This window comes from Rattus norvegicus, chromosome 10 (genome assembly GCF_036323735.1).
Source record: "Rattus norvegicus strain BN/NHsdMcwi chromosome 10, GRCr8, whole genome shotgun sequence".
Taxonomy (NCBI): domain Eukaryota; kingdom Metazoa; phylum Chordata; class Mammalia; order Rodentia; family Muridae; genus Rattus; species Rattus norvegicus.
Window position 1 is genome coordinate 76,082,802 of NC_086028.1, and position 13,031 is coordinate 76,095,832.

Sequence of the window (13,031 nt, forward strand, 5' to 3'; positions counted from 1 at the left end):
ACAGGGTATCATTAATAGTGTTAGAGGTTTGTGCTTGTACATGGGATGGGTCTCAACTTGGGCTGGTGTTTTGGTTTGCCCTGAAGTTATCTGTATTTTGATGTTAATTCCACTACCCCACGGACAGTTGCCCAGTCATGTTCTCAGGAATCAGGTGACTTCACCAGAACCTCCCCCATTGAATTTGTAAAGTACAGGTAAAGGGCAGGTACAGGATAGAAGGAGGCCTGTCATTGGAGGAGAAGGAAGGATGGGTAGGAGAAAAGTTTGAAGGAAGAGGAGGAGACTAGAACAGAAAGGAAGGAGAGACAGGAGGGAGAGAGAGAGAAGCCATGGCAGGTGATGTTAAGATTCCACTCTGTGTGTTTACAGGTTGTTATCAATGTTCCTAAGGGATGGATGGTACTGGGCTTTGTATGGTTAAGTGGGCAATTATATCTTACCAATTGGATCTAAGATTAATGTGTTGTGTGTGTGTTTTTTTTTCTTTTCTTTTCTTTTTGTCGGAGCTGGGGACCGAACCCAGGGCCTTGTGCTTGCTAGGCAAGCGCTCTACCACTGAGCCAAATCCCCAACCCCGTTGTGTGTTCTTTTATGTGAGGGTTTGAGTGTAGGAACGTGTGCGGCTGCAATGTGTTTCCGCCAAGATATCTAGGAGATATCTTGGGGCACTGAGGTGCTGGACCTAGCAGGGTAAAAGACCAACAACACTTTTTTTATTTTTATATTTTTACAACAGGCTGGTTATTGGTTGGCCATTCCCCCAGTCTCTTTTTCATCCCTGTGCCTGTATGTCAGGAAATATTTTGGGCTGAAAGTTTTGTGGGTAGGTTGGTGTCTCTATTGCCCCATTGGGGCTCCTGTCTGGCTACAGGAGCCGGCCTCTTGAGGCTCCTTCTTATTCCCACCAGGATGGCTATGATTAAATCTCAAGAGGTAGCCCATACTGTGAGGATGTGGAGCAAAGGGAACACTTCCTCATTGCTGGTGGGAGTGCAAACTTGTATAACCACTTTGGCAATCAATTTGATGGCTTCTCAGAAAACTGGAAATAATTCTACCTCAAGACCCAGTTACACCACTCCTGGGCATATTCTCAAAAGATGCTCCAACATCTCACAAAGACACTTGCCTGACTATGTTCATAGCAGCTTTACTCATACTAGCCATAAACTAAAAACAACCTAGATGTTCAACAACTGAAGACCAGATAAAGAAAATGTGCTACATCTACTCGGTGCAATATTATTCAGCTATTAAGAACAAAGACATCATGAATTTTACAGGCAAATGGTTGGAACGTGAGATTATCATCCTAAGTGAGGTAATCCAGCCTCAAAATGACATGCATGGAATATATTCGCTTATAAGTGGATATTTGCCATAAAATACAAGCACCATGCTATACTCCACAGACTTAAAGAAGCTAAACAAGAAGGAAGGCCCAAGTGAGGACGTTTGAATCTGACTTAGAATGGGGAATGAAATTGTCGTAAGAGGCAGATGGAGGGAGGGAACTAGGAGAATGGTGTCTGGGGAGAGGAATGGGTGTGGGGGGGGTGTCCAGGATCAGGTGTGGGGAAGGGTAGGAGAGATGGCTAGATGGCCATGAAAATGAATGGAAATCTGTAACTGATGGGCTGAGGAGATGGTGGATATCTCCAGTATGAGGCGGAGACCTGGGATGAGGAGGGCACCCAAGAATCAATGGGGTGACCTTATCTGTGACTCACTAGAGTCAAATTCTTACACTCAAATACACACTTGCAAACATGGATGCTCTCTCTGTTTCTATTGGTTTGACTATCTGGAATAATGTATGACAAAAGTCACTGAATGTGACACCTTTTCAGGGTTATCATTTACAAGTATTTTCAACTTACCCACGCTGTTGTGAGAATTAACAGTTTTGTCTTTTTATTGCCAAGCATAGCAGTTGGGGAGGGAGCTTCCAATAATGTCATTGTTCTTGAGCAGGAGGACACATCAGCTCTGACACAACTTTTGGTAGTAATGAATAAGGCCTCTACATGCATTCTGCATGCAGTTATGTGTGTGAATGTGAATTATTCATATTTCTTTACATTGTATTGTGTGCATGTGTGCATTTATGCATGTGTGTGCATGTGTGCACTCAAAGGTGTGCAGGTGTAGGTGAGAAGACAACTTGTAAGAGTTGACTCTTTCCTTCCACTGATTACTACACTCAGGTTTTCAGACTTGCCAGTGAGTACTTTTAGCCACCGAGACATCCTGCCAGCCCAAATCTTTCTTTTTTAAAAAATAAATTTTGATGTTAGGGATTGGATCTGTAGCCTTATATGTGTCAGAAAGAGCTTACCCACTGAGCTATAACCCCAGTCAAGATTTTCATATTTCTTGAGAAACCCCCAAGACAGCAATAAGTAGCAATAAAAATGATTTCTGGTAACCTCTGACTTCTCTTTTCATTCTTATAGGTTAAGAATTTCACAGTTTAAAAAAGTTTACCTTGTTCCAATGGTTCTTTTTCTGACCCCACTTTTTTTTATTTCTTATTTTTATTTTTTTATTTTTACATTTTCTTTTTTTTCTTTTTTTTAAAATTTATTTAATACTTAATAATAATTCTTTGGTTTCCGGGCAAACATCCCCCTCCCCCTCCCCTTCCTTATGGGTGTTCCCCTCCCAACCCTCCCCCCATTGCTGCCCTCCCCCCAACAGTCTAGTTCACTGGGGGTTCAGTCTTAGCAGGACCCAGGGCTTCCCCTTCCACTGGTGCTCTTACTAGGATATTCATTGCTACCTATGAGGTCAGAGTCCAGGGTCAGTCCATGCATAGTCTTTAGGTAGTGGCTTAGTCCCTGGAAGCTCTGGTTGCTTGGCATTGTTGTACATATGGGGTCTCAAGCCCCTTCAAGCTCTTCCAGTTCTTTCTCTGATTCCTTCAACGGGGGTCCTATTCTCAGTTCAGTGGTTTGCTGCTGGCATTCGCCTCTGTATTTGCTGTATTCTGGCTGTGTCTCTCAGGAGAGATCTACATCCGGCTCCTGTCGGTCTGCACTTCTTTGCTTCATCCATCTTGTCTAATTGGGTGGCTGTATATGGGCCACATGTGGGGCAGGCTCTGAATGGGAGTTCCTTCAGTCTCTGTTTTAATCTTTGCCTCTCTCTTCCCTGCCAAGGGTATTCTTGTTCCCCTTTTAGAGAAGGAGTGAAGCATTCACATTTTGATCATCCGTCTTGAGTTTCATTTGTTCTAGGCATCTAGGGTAATTCAAGCATTTGGGCTAATAGCCACTTATCAGTGAGTGCATACCATGTATGTCTTTCTGTGTTTGGGTTAGCTCACTCAGGATGATATTTTCCAGTTCCAACCATTTGCCTACGAATTTCATAAAGCCGTTGTTTTTGATAGCTGAGTAATATTCCATTGTGTAGATGTACCACATTTTCTGTATCCATTCCTCTGTTGAAGGGCATCTGGGTTCTTTCCAGCTTCTGGCTATTATAAATAAGGCTGCGATGAACATAGTGGAGCACGTGTCTTTTTTATATGTTGGGGCATCTTTTGGGTATATGCCCAAGAGAGGTATAGCTGGATCCTCAGGCAGTTCAATGTCCAATTTTCTGAGGAACCTCCAGACTGATTTCCAGAATGGTTGTACCAGTTTGCAATCCCACCAACAATGGAGGAGTGTTCCTCTTTCTCCGCATCCTCGCCAGCATCTGCTGTCACCTGAGTTTTTGATCTTAGCCATTCTCACTGGTGCGAGGTGAAATCTCAGGGTTGTTTTGATTTGCATTTCCCTTATGACTAAAGATGTTGAACATTTCTTTAGGTGTTTCTCAGCCATTCGGCATTCCTCAGCTGTGAATTCTTTGTTTAGCTCTGAACCCCATTTTTTAATAGGGTTATTTGTCTCCCTGCGGTCTAACTTCTTGAGTTCTTTGTATATTTTGGATATAAGGCCTCTATCTGTTGTAGGATTCTGACCCCACTTTTAATGCACATAAAATTATTTCTTTAACATAAAGTTAAAAGGGTCTATGATGTTTCCTAAATTAAAAAGTTCATATTAGGCTCTTTCCCACTTTTTCTTCTATTAGATTCAGTGTGTCTGGTTTTATGTGGAGAGCCTTGATCCATTTGGACTTGAGCTGTGTACAAGGAGATAAAAATGGATCAATTTCCACTCTTCTACATGCCAACTGCCAGTTGAAGCAGCACCATTTGTTAAAAGTGCTTTCTTTTTTAACATCCAGTGGAACTGGATGGTTTGTGCTTCTTTGTCAAAGATCAAATGACCATAGGTGTGTGGGTTTGTTTCTGGGTCTTCAAATCTATTCTATTGATCGCCTGTCTATCTCTGTACCAATACCATGCAGCTTTTATCACTATTGCTTTGTAGTGGAGCTTGAGATCAGGGATGGTGATTCCCCCAGAAGTTATTTTATTGTTGAGAATAGTTTACGATATCCTGTTTTGTTGTTGTTGTTGTTGTTCCAATTGAATTTGAGAATTGCTCTTTCTATCTCTGTGAAAAATTGTGTTGGAATTTTGATGAATCTGTAGATTGCTTTTGTTAAGATGACCATTTTTACTATATTAATCCTGCCAATTCATGAACATGGAAGATCTTTCTATCTTCTGAGATCTTCTTCAATTTCTTTCTTCAGAGACATTCTTATCATACAGATCTTTCACTTGTTTGGTTAGGGTCACACCAAGATAGTTCATATTATTTCTGACCATTGTGAAGGGTGCTGTTTCCATAATCTCTTCCTTAGCCCATTTATTCTTTGTGTAGAACAAGGCTACTGATATGTTTGAGTTAATTTTATATCCAGCCACTTTGCTAAAGTTAGCAGCTGTAGTAGTTCTGTGGTATAAATTTTGAGATCACTTAAGTATACTATCATATCATCCTCAAATAGTGATATCTTGAGTCCATCATTCCAATTTGTATCCCTTTGACTTCCTTTGTTGTCTGTTTGCTCTGTCTAGAACTTCAAGTACTATATTGAATCAATAGGGATAGCATAGGCAGCCTTGTCTAGTCCCTGATTTTAGTGGGATTGCTTCAAGTTTCTCTCCATTTAATTTGATGTTGGCAATTGGTTTGCTGTATATTGCTTTTATTATGTTTAAGTATGTGCCATGAATTCCTAATCGTGCCAAGACTTTTATCATGAAGGGGTGTTGCATTTTGTCAAAAGCTTTTTCAGCATCTAGTGATATTTCCTAAACAGAGCACCAAAGGCTCATGCCCTAAGATCAACAATTAACAAATGGGACCTCATAAAATTGAAAAACTTCTGTAAGGCAAAGAACACTATCATTAGGACAAAAACAGCAACCTACAGATTGGGAAAAGATCTTTACCAACCCTATATCCAATAGAGGGCTAATATCTAAAATAAACAAAGAACTCTAGAAGTTAGACTCCAGAGAACCAAATAATCCTATTAAAAATGGGGTACAGAGCTAAACAAAAAACTCTCAACTCAGGAATCTCGAATGGCCAAGAAGCACCTAAAGAAATGTTCAACGTCCTTAGTCATCAGGGAAATGCAAATCAAAGCAACCCTGAGATTCCACCAGTCAGAATGGCTAAGACTAAAAACTCAGGTGACAGTAGATGCTGGCAAGGATGTGGAGAAAGAGGAACACTCCTTTATTGTTGGTAGGATTGCGAACTGGTACAACCACTCTGGAAATCAGTCTGGAGGTTCCTCAGAAAATTGGACACTGCACTACCTGAGGACCCAGCTATACCTCTCCTAGGCATATACCCAAAAGATGCTCCAACATATAATAAGGACACATGCTCCACTACATTCATGGCAGCCTTATTTATAATAGCCAGGAGCTGGAAACAACCCAGATGTCCCTTCAATGGAAGAATGGATACAGATAATGTGATACACAATTTTACACAATGAAGTACTACTCAGCTATTAAAAACATTTACTTCATGCAATTTGCAGGCCAATGAATGGAACTAGAAAATAGCATTCTGAATGAGATAACCCAGACCCAAACGGACATGCATTGTATGCATTCACTGATCGGTGGATATTAGCCCAAAAGCTCAGAATACCCATGATACAACTCAGACCATAGTAAGTTTAACACAAAGGCAGAACAAAGTGTGGAGGCTTCAGTCCTACCTAGAAGGGGGAACAAAACAATCACAGGAGGTAGAGGGAGGAAGGGATCCGAGAGGGAGAGAGGAGGGGGAGGGAAAAAATGGAGGCAGGGTCAGGTATGGGAAGAGACAGGGGAGAAGTCCAGAGTGTCAGGGAAATGAATAGAAATATGTAGCAGTGGGGGGTGGGGAGCAGGGTTGGGGGACCACTAGAAAGTCCCAGACAACAGGCAAATGAGAAGTTCCCAGCACCCAAAGGGGATGACATTAGTTGAAATACCTAAGAGGCAGGAGATAGAACTGCTATAAGTTCTTTACAAGACCACCTCCAGTAGAGAGGTATGGCCTCCAGTTGAGGAATGCAGCCACCCACCCATTTCAAAAATGTTAACCCAGAATTGTTCCTGTCTAAAAGAAACACAAAGACAAATAATGGAGCAGAGACTGAAGGAAAGGTCACCCAGAGACTGTGCCACCTGGGGGTCCATCCCAACTGCAGATACCAAACCTTGTCACTATTGCTGATGCCAAGAAGCTCTTGCTGAAGGGAGCCTCATATGGTCCTCTGAGAGGTTCTGCCAGCTGCTGACTGATACAGAAGCAGACACTCACAGTCAACTATCAGACTGAGCTGTGGGACCCCAATGGAAGTGTTAGGGAAAGGACTGAAGGGGCGGAAGTGGATTGCAACCCTATAGGAAGAACAACAATATCAACTAACTGAATCCCCTTAGAGCTAAACCAGAGTCTAAGCCATCAACCAAAGAGTGTATATGGATGGGTCCATGGCTCTACCTGTATATGTAGCAGGGGATTGTTTTATCTGGCATCAGTGTGAGGGGAGGCCTTTGGTCATGTGGAGGCTTGATGCCCAGCATAGGGGGCCGCTAGAGAGGTGAGGTGAAAGTGGGTGGGTGGAGGAGCACCCTCATAGAGGAAAAAGGGATGAGGGTTTGCAGAAGGGAGACAAGGAAGGAGGACAGCATTTGAAATGTAAATAAATAAAATAACCAATAAAAAGTGTGTAGCAGTAGGGAATGGGAACCTGGGGTAGCCACCAGAAAGTCCCAGATGCCAGGAAGGCAAGAGGCTCCCAGGACCCAGTAGGGATGACAATAGCTGAAATACCCAACAAAGGGGAGAGAGAATCTGTAGGGAACCTGAGAGAACCTGTAGTATCCAGAGGTTAGGCACAGCCCCTGGTTGAGGGATGGAGCAAACCACCCACCTCGAAAATATTAATCCAGAATTCTTCCTGTCAAAAGGAAATGCTTAGACAGACAGAGGAGCAGAGTCTGAAGGAAAGGCCATCCAAAGACTGCCCCATCTAGAGATCCATCCCATCGGCAGAAACCACCCCAGCATAGTGTTGGCATTGCTGATGCCAAGAAGAACTTGCTGGCAGGAGCCTAGTATGGCTGACCCCTAAGAGGCTCTAGCAGAGCCTGACCAATACAGATGTGGACGCTCGCAGCCACCCATTGGACTGAGCATGGGGACCCCAATGGGGTTAGGACAAGGACTGAAGGAGCTGAAGGGGTTTGTAACCTCATAGGAAGACCAATATCAACCAACCAGACCCCCAAAGATCCCAGAGACTAAACCACCAACCAAAGAGTACACCTGCGGGGACCCATGGCTCCAGCTGGATATATAGTAAAGGATCGCCTTATCTAGCATCAATCAGAGGGGAACTCTTTGGTCCTGTGGAGGCTTGATGACCCAGGGTGGAGAACACCATGGTGTTGAGACAGGAGTGGGTGGGCGGTTAGAGGAGCATCATTATAGAGGCAGGGGGAGGGGGAGGGGATAGGGAGTTTGTGGATGGGAAACTGGAAGGGGGATAAATTTGAAATATAAATAAATGAAATAACCAATAAAAATGAAAAAATTACATATTATATTTAGGTCAGAGTTTTGCATGGAAGGTGAAATAGAGGTTATAGTTCATTTTTTTGTGCATGTCTTTGCTCAATTTCTTGTTTTTGTTGCTTCTAGTTTCTCAAGTTGTTTGTGTAATTTGTTAAAATCAAATCTCTACACACACACACACACACACACACACACACATACACACACACACACATCTACAATTTTGTTTTCTCTCCTGTTTATCTATGTGGCTGTGTTTTTTCCAATATTACATTTTAAAAATTACCATAGCCTTATGGTGAATCTAAGTATGAGGTAATGTGTCAACTTAGCCTTTCTATTTCAGAATTATGTTTGCTTATTTTAGTGTCTTTTCCCTAATCATGGAATCTGTCAGCAGACACAAAAACATATAGAAAAGCATCACCCAATTCTGCTTGGGTCGGACTGGGTGTATAGATGGGGAACTGGTTACAGAGAATTGACATCTACACTATGCTGGCTCTTCTGCTCCATGATGAGGTTAGATTTTTGACTGCCTTTGTCTGTGTCTTCTATTCTATCATACTTGTCCTACACACATTTTTCGTAAGACTCAGGAAATTAACAGTGCATTAGTCATTGCTGAGAGGTGCTTTAGAAATCGTTAATATGAGGGGATTTTCTCAATTGCCTTTTCTTCATCTATTGAAATGATCATGAAGTTTTTCTTCATTAGTTTGTTAACATGACACCTTACATTGATTAAGATTTGAACGTTGAAAGCACTTACTTCTCTTTTCTAGGATAAAACCAATACATCCTGAGGGATTAGGTGCTTGATAAATTGCTCCTTCTGATTTATTAATATTTTAGTTTTCTTTTCATGGACTTGGAATTTGTATGCAGGCATTGTATTTTCTTCTGTGTAATATTTTGAGCTTGGTATGGAGGAAATGCTTGTCCCCAAATGATTATGAAGGTTTTCTCTCTTTGTTTGTGGAAGCTGTTATGTAGAATTAACGCCAATTTTTTATGACAAATACATTTCCTTGTGAAATCCATGGTGAAAATGGCCACTGAGACCTCCTGGTACCTGAGGATTTTGTTACAAAGTTTTTAAATAGAAAGTCGATACTATTAGCGAATGTGTACTATTCTACCTGTCTAAATTTTCTTAAAAGACTTTGATAGTTTGTGGGTTTTTTTGTTTTTCAGTAGATTTGGGCCATTTTAATTCTGTATGACATGAATATTCTTTAGAATAATTTTGTTATTACTTTAATGTTTTTGTAGTGTATAGTGGTGGGCCAGTTTCATTTTGGTTTGTCCTGTTTTTCTTGGATAGTTTTTGAGGTGTTATACATTTTTGAAATATATTTTTCAATTACAATAGAATTATATCATTACCTCTTCCTTTCCTCTCTCCTAAATACTCTCCCTCCAACCTCTTCTACATCTCCCTATCAAGTTGATAGCCTATTTTCCTTTATCATTGTCACATACATAAATGTATGTAGATGTACACAAATATATAAATACAACTTGATTCCACTTTTGTTATTTGTATCTATATGGTTTCCGAGCTGACTACTGTGCATTGGGCAACCAAAGGGATTTGCCCAGTATTCTCCCAGGATTCTCCCCTGGGAGAGTCTCATTCTTCCTATCCAGCAGTGATTAATTACCTGTATTAATTTCTTTAGTGTTGGGACCCTGCAAAAATTTCTCCCTTTCTTGATAACATGTCTATTGATGCTACTATTGTTTCTGTCATTTAAAGAATGATTATTTCACAGCAGACTTTCTGGTATTCTGTGTTTTTTTTTTGTTTTTTTTTGTTTTTTTTTTTTTACAATCTCCCAATCCCCTCTTCTGTGATGTTCCCTGAGCTGTAGATGCAGGAGCTGTGATGTAAGCCTATCCACTGGGGCTGGCCTCCCCACAGTTTGTTACTGCATATGTCAGATTGTGATTTTCTCTGATTTCTCCATTTCTCACAGGATAGGTCTCCATTTCCTACAAAAAGATGTTTCTTTGATGAATGCTGGTAGCTACATTTATCTGTGGCTATGAAAATAAGAGTTAGAATGTAAAAAGGAGTTCTGCAGATAGGCAGCAGATTCTTTTCCAACGTTCATGACTTCACTTGCTCTGGAAAGATGCCTTGGTTTCCAGCATCCGATATGACTTCCCTCCTGTTGAGTAAGCCCTAAGTCCAACTAGATAGCTATTAGTTTTCACCAACCTCTATTGCACCTCTATGGATGTCTTGCCATGCTGGTCATTGGTCATGGATTCATAGGTATTGCAGTTAGGTAGGAGTGTTTAGTTGCTTCACTCCTTGGCAGCTTGCATCGTATTTTCTTGTACCATAGGTATTAGACTGCAGGAAAGATATCAGAACAAGATTGAGTAGTCCAAGTCCTATGTTCTAAATGTGTCATATCTCCAGGAATAATGGCCCATCCTCTACCCCTGAGAAACAAACAAGGACTACATCAACAATCTACATTGTTTTGGGAGTCATTGCACTACCCAAACTAACCATTTGAAAGGTTTCTTGTGTCTGTCATTGGGAATTTTGTTAGTCTATGATCCTTGAGGAGAGCATTGTCAACTCAAGGAGCTTAACTTCCTTTAAAACACACATACCACAGTTATTGTGCCTAATTTTAGATCGATATAAAATATTACAATTCTTGGAGGCTTTTGGAAATTTCAGTAGGTTGACTCCTATAAATTCATATGTTGAATGCTTGGTTCATGGTCACTAGGAGGAGGTGTGACCTTGTTGGAGGAAATGTGTCACTGTGGGGTGGGCTTTGATACCCAAGCTCCACCCAGTGTGGACTCAGAGCCCCCTCTTGGATACACGTGGAAGACAGTCTCCTCCTTGCTGCCCTCGGATCAAGATGGGTAATTCTCAGCTGCTCCTTGAGCACCAAGTCTGCTGTCTGCTCTTATGCTTTTCCTATGATGATAATGGACTAGCACTCGGACTGTTAAGTCAGCCTCAATCAAGTATTTTCCTTTATAAGAATTGCCTTGGTCATGGTGTCTCTTTACAGCAATAAAACCCCAACTAAGACAAGGGTTCATCGGATATATTTTCTGAAGGTGTACTTTTGGTTTGAGTTTCTTTCTACGCTTCTTAGGTTTTAATTGGTTGATTTGTGTTCTTAGGTTAACTCGACAAATTACGTTACACAGAGAGTGTCAGTTATATTTATCCTGGAACACACCATTTCTCCTGCTTTTCCATCATTCCTTAACATCCAACTTTCCTTCTGGTGTATTTTTCCTTTAATCTGAAGAATTTCCTCTTGGAATTTTTTTTAGAACATGCCTCTTGGTTCTTCATATGAAATGTCCTAAAATTTCCATCATCTGAGAAATTTTGTATATATATATATATATATATATATATATATATATATATATATATATCCCAGATTTGCAAACAAAACAAAACAAACAACAAACAAGCAAAAATTCCTATGTAGCCAAGGATGATCTTTAACTTAAAATTGTCTTTCTTTCTTTATTCATTTATTTAATTTATGTGTATGTGTCCTTGGCCTGTACTTTTTTTTTGTGCCACATATATGCAAGAGCTCTCAAATACCAGAAGACAGCATTAGATCCTCTTGGAATTGGTGTTACAGGTGGTGGTGAGCCATTGTGTGGGTCTTGGAAACTGACTTTGGGTCTTTTCAGAGCGCAGTATGCTCTCTAAATCACTCAATCATCTGTATAGGTCTCAATCTTGAACCTTTGATTTTCCTGAGTGCTGGGATTATGGGTAAGCACCACCACACTTAGTTTATGGAACTTCCGAGACTGAACAAGGGCTTTGTGCATGCTAGGGAAGCACTTTATCAATGAAGCCACATCTCCAGTCCCCTCTCCTTATGTTGAAGGCTATTTTCACTAGATATAAAATTCTCAGTAGATACTCTTTTCAACCTGTAAAAGATGAAATGGTCTACAGTCTTGTGTCTTTAAATGTTTCTGATGAGACATTTATCTTAATTTGGGTCATTTTTTTCTATTTATGTCCACAAGTTGCCTTTTTCCTCTGGATGCATTCAGAACATTTTTTTTCATCGAGAATATATCTGGAGGCAGAGTGTATTACTCAGAGGCAGAACACTTGTTTATCATGTACTAGGTGTTGGGTTTGAATCTTGGTATCCAAAAAAGAAAGTAAGCTAAATAATGGGTCTCAGTTGCAAGCTGCTGCATGTATAGTGTGTGCTGTTCCCAGAATAGTTGTGAGGGCCAGTGCTTCTGACAGAGACACGTTAGCTAGGCCTCTGAACCTTCTACGTGCAAAATCCAGGTTTAGTAAAGAACCCTGAATCATCAGCTCAGTCTCTCTTCTCTTAACATCTGATCCCTGGAGTGATTCGAATGAGAGGGGCCCATGAGCTCATGTATTTGAATACTTGGTGCCCAATGGTGGAACTGCTTGGGAAGAATTAGGAGGTGTGGCCTTGTTAGAGGAGGTGTGTCACTGGAGGTGGGTTTTGAGGTTTGAAAAGACTGCTGTCATTTCCAGTGCCCCACTGCAGGTCTTTCTTCTGTTTGAGGATGAGGAAGTGAGTTCTTAGCTGTTCCTACAGCCATACCTCTGTCTTTATAGTCTTGAACCCTCTGAAACTGCAGTTCCAATAAAATGCCTTCTTTTATAAGATTCTGTAGTCATGAGGTTTTACCATGTCAATAGGAAAGTGGCTAAGACAATTTTCCTCCATATGTACTAAGCCTTAGTCTCCCACCATCCTCTGTGATACCTGATCATCATGGTCTATCTCTAGGAAGATAAACTGTCTATTACATCGGCTTATAGAGAACTCTCTTTGTTGCATGTTTCCTGAGCAATTTTCCCTTTGCTCACTCCACCCTACTCCTAAGCTGTAGCATCATCTTGCTTGTGTTACATTTGGAGTTGAGTTTTCCACTGTGACCTGTCCTTGCTGTGGTCCCCATACCCACTATGATGGTCCCTTATATGATTGTGTTCTTTACTATGTTCTAAGAAAT

The 13,031-nt window shown here is 41.0% G+C and overlaps 1 non-coding gene across 1 annotated transcript; it reads right to left on the minus strand.

The window, feature by feature from the left end:
* Positions 1-501: 501 nt before the first annotated feature.
* Positions 502-576, minus strand: Trnaa-agc51 (transfer RNA alanine (anticodon AGC) 51). The gene has a single exon. It is a non-coding gene; the product is annotated as a tRNA-Ala (tRNA).
* Positions 577-13,031: the final 12,455 nt, after the last annotated feature.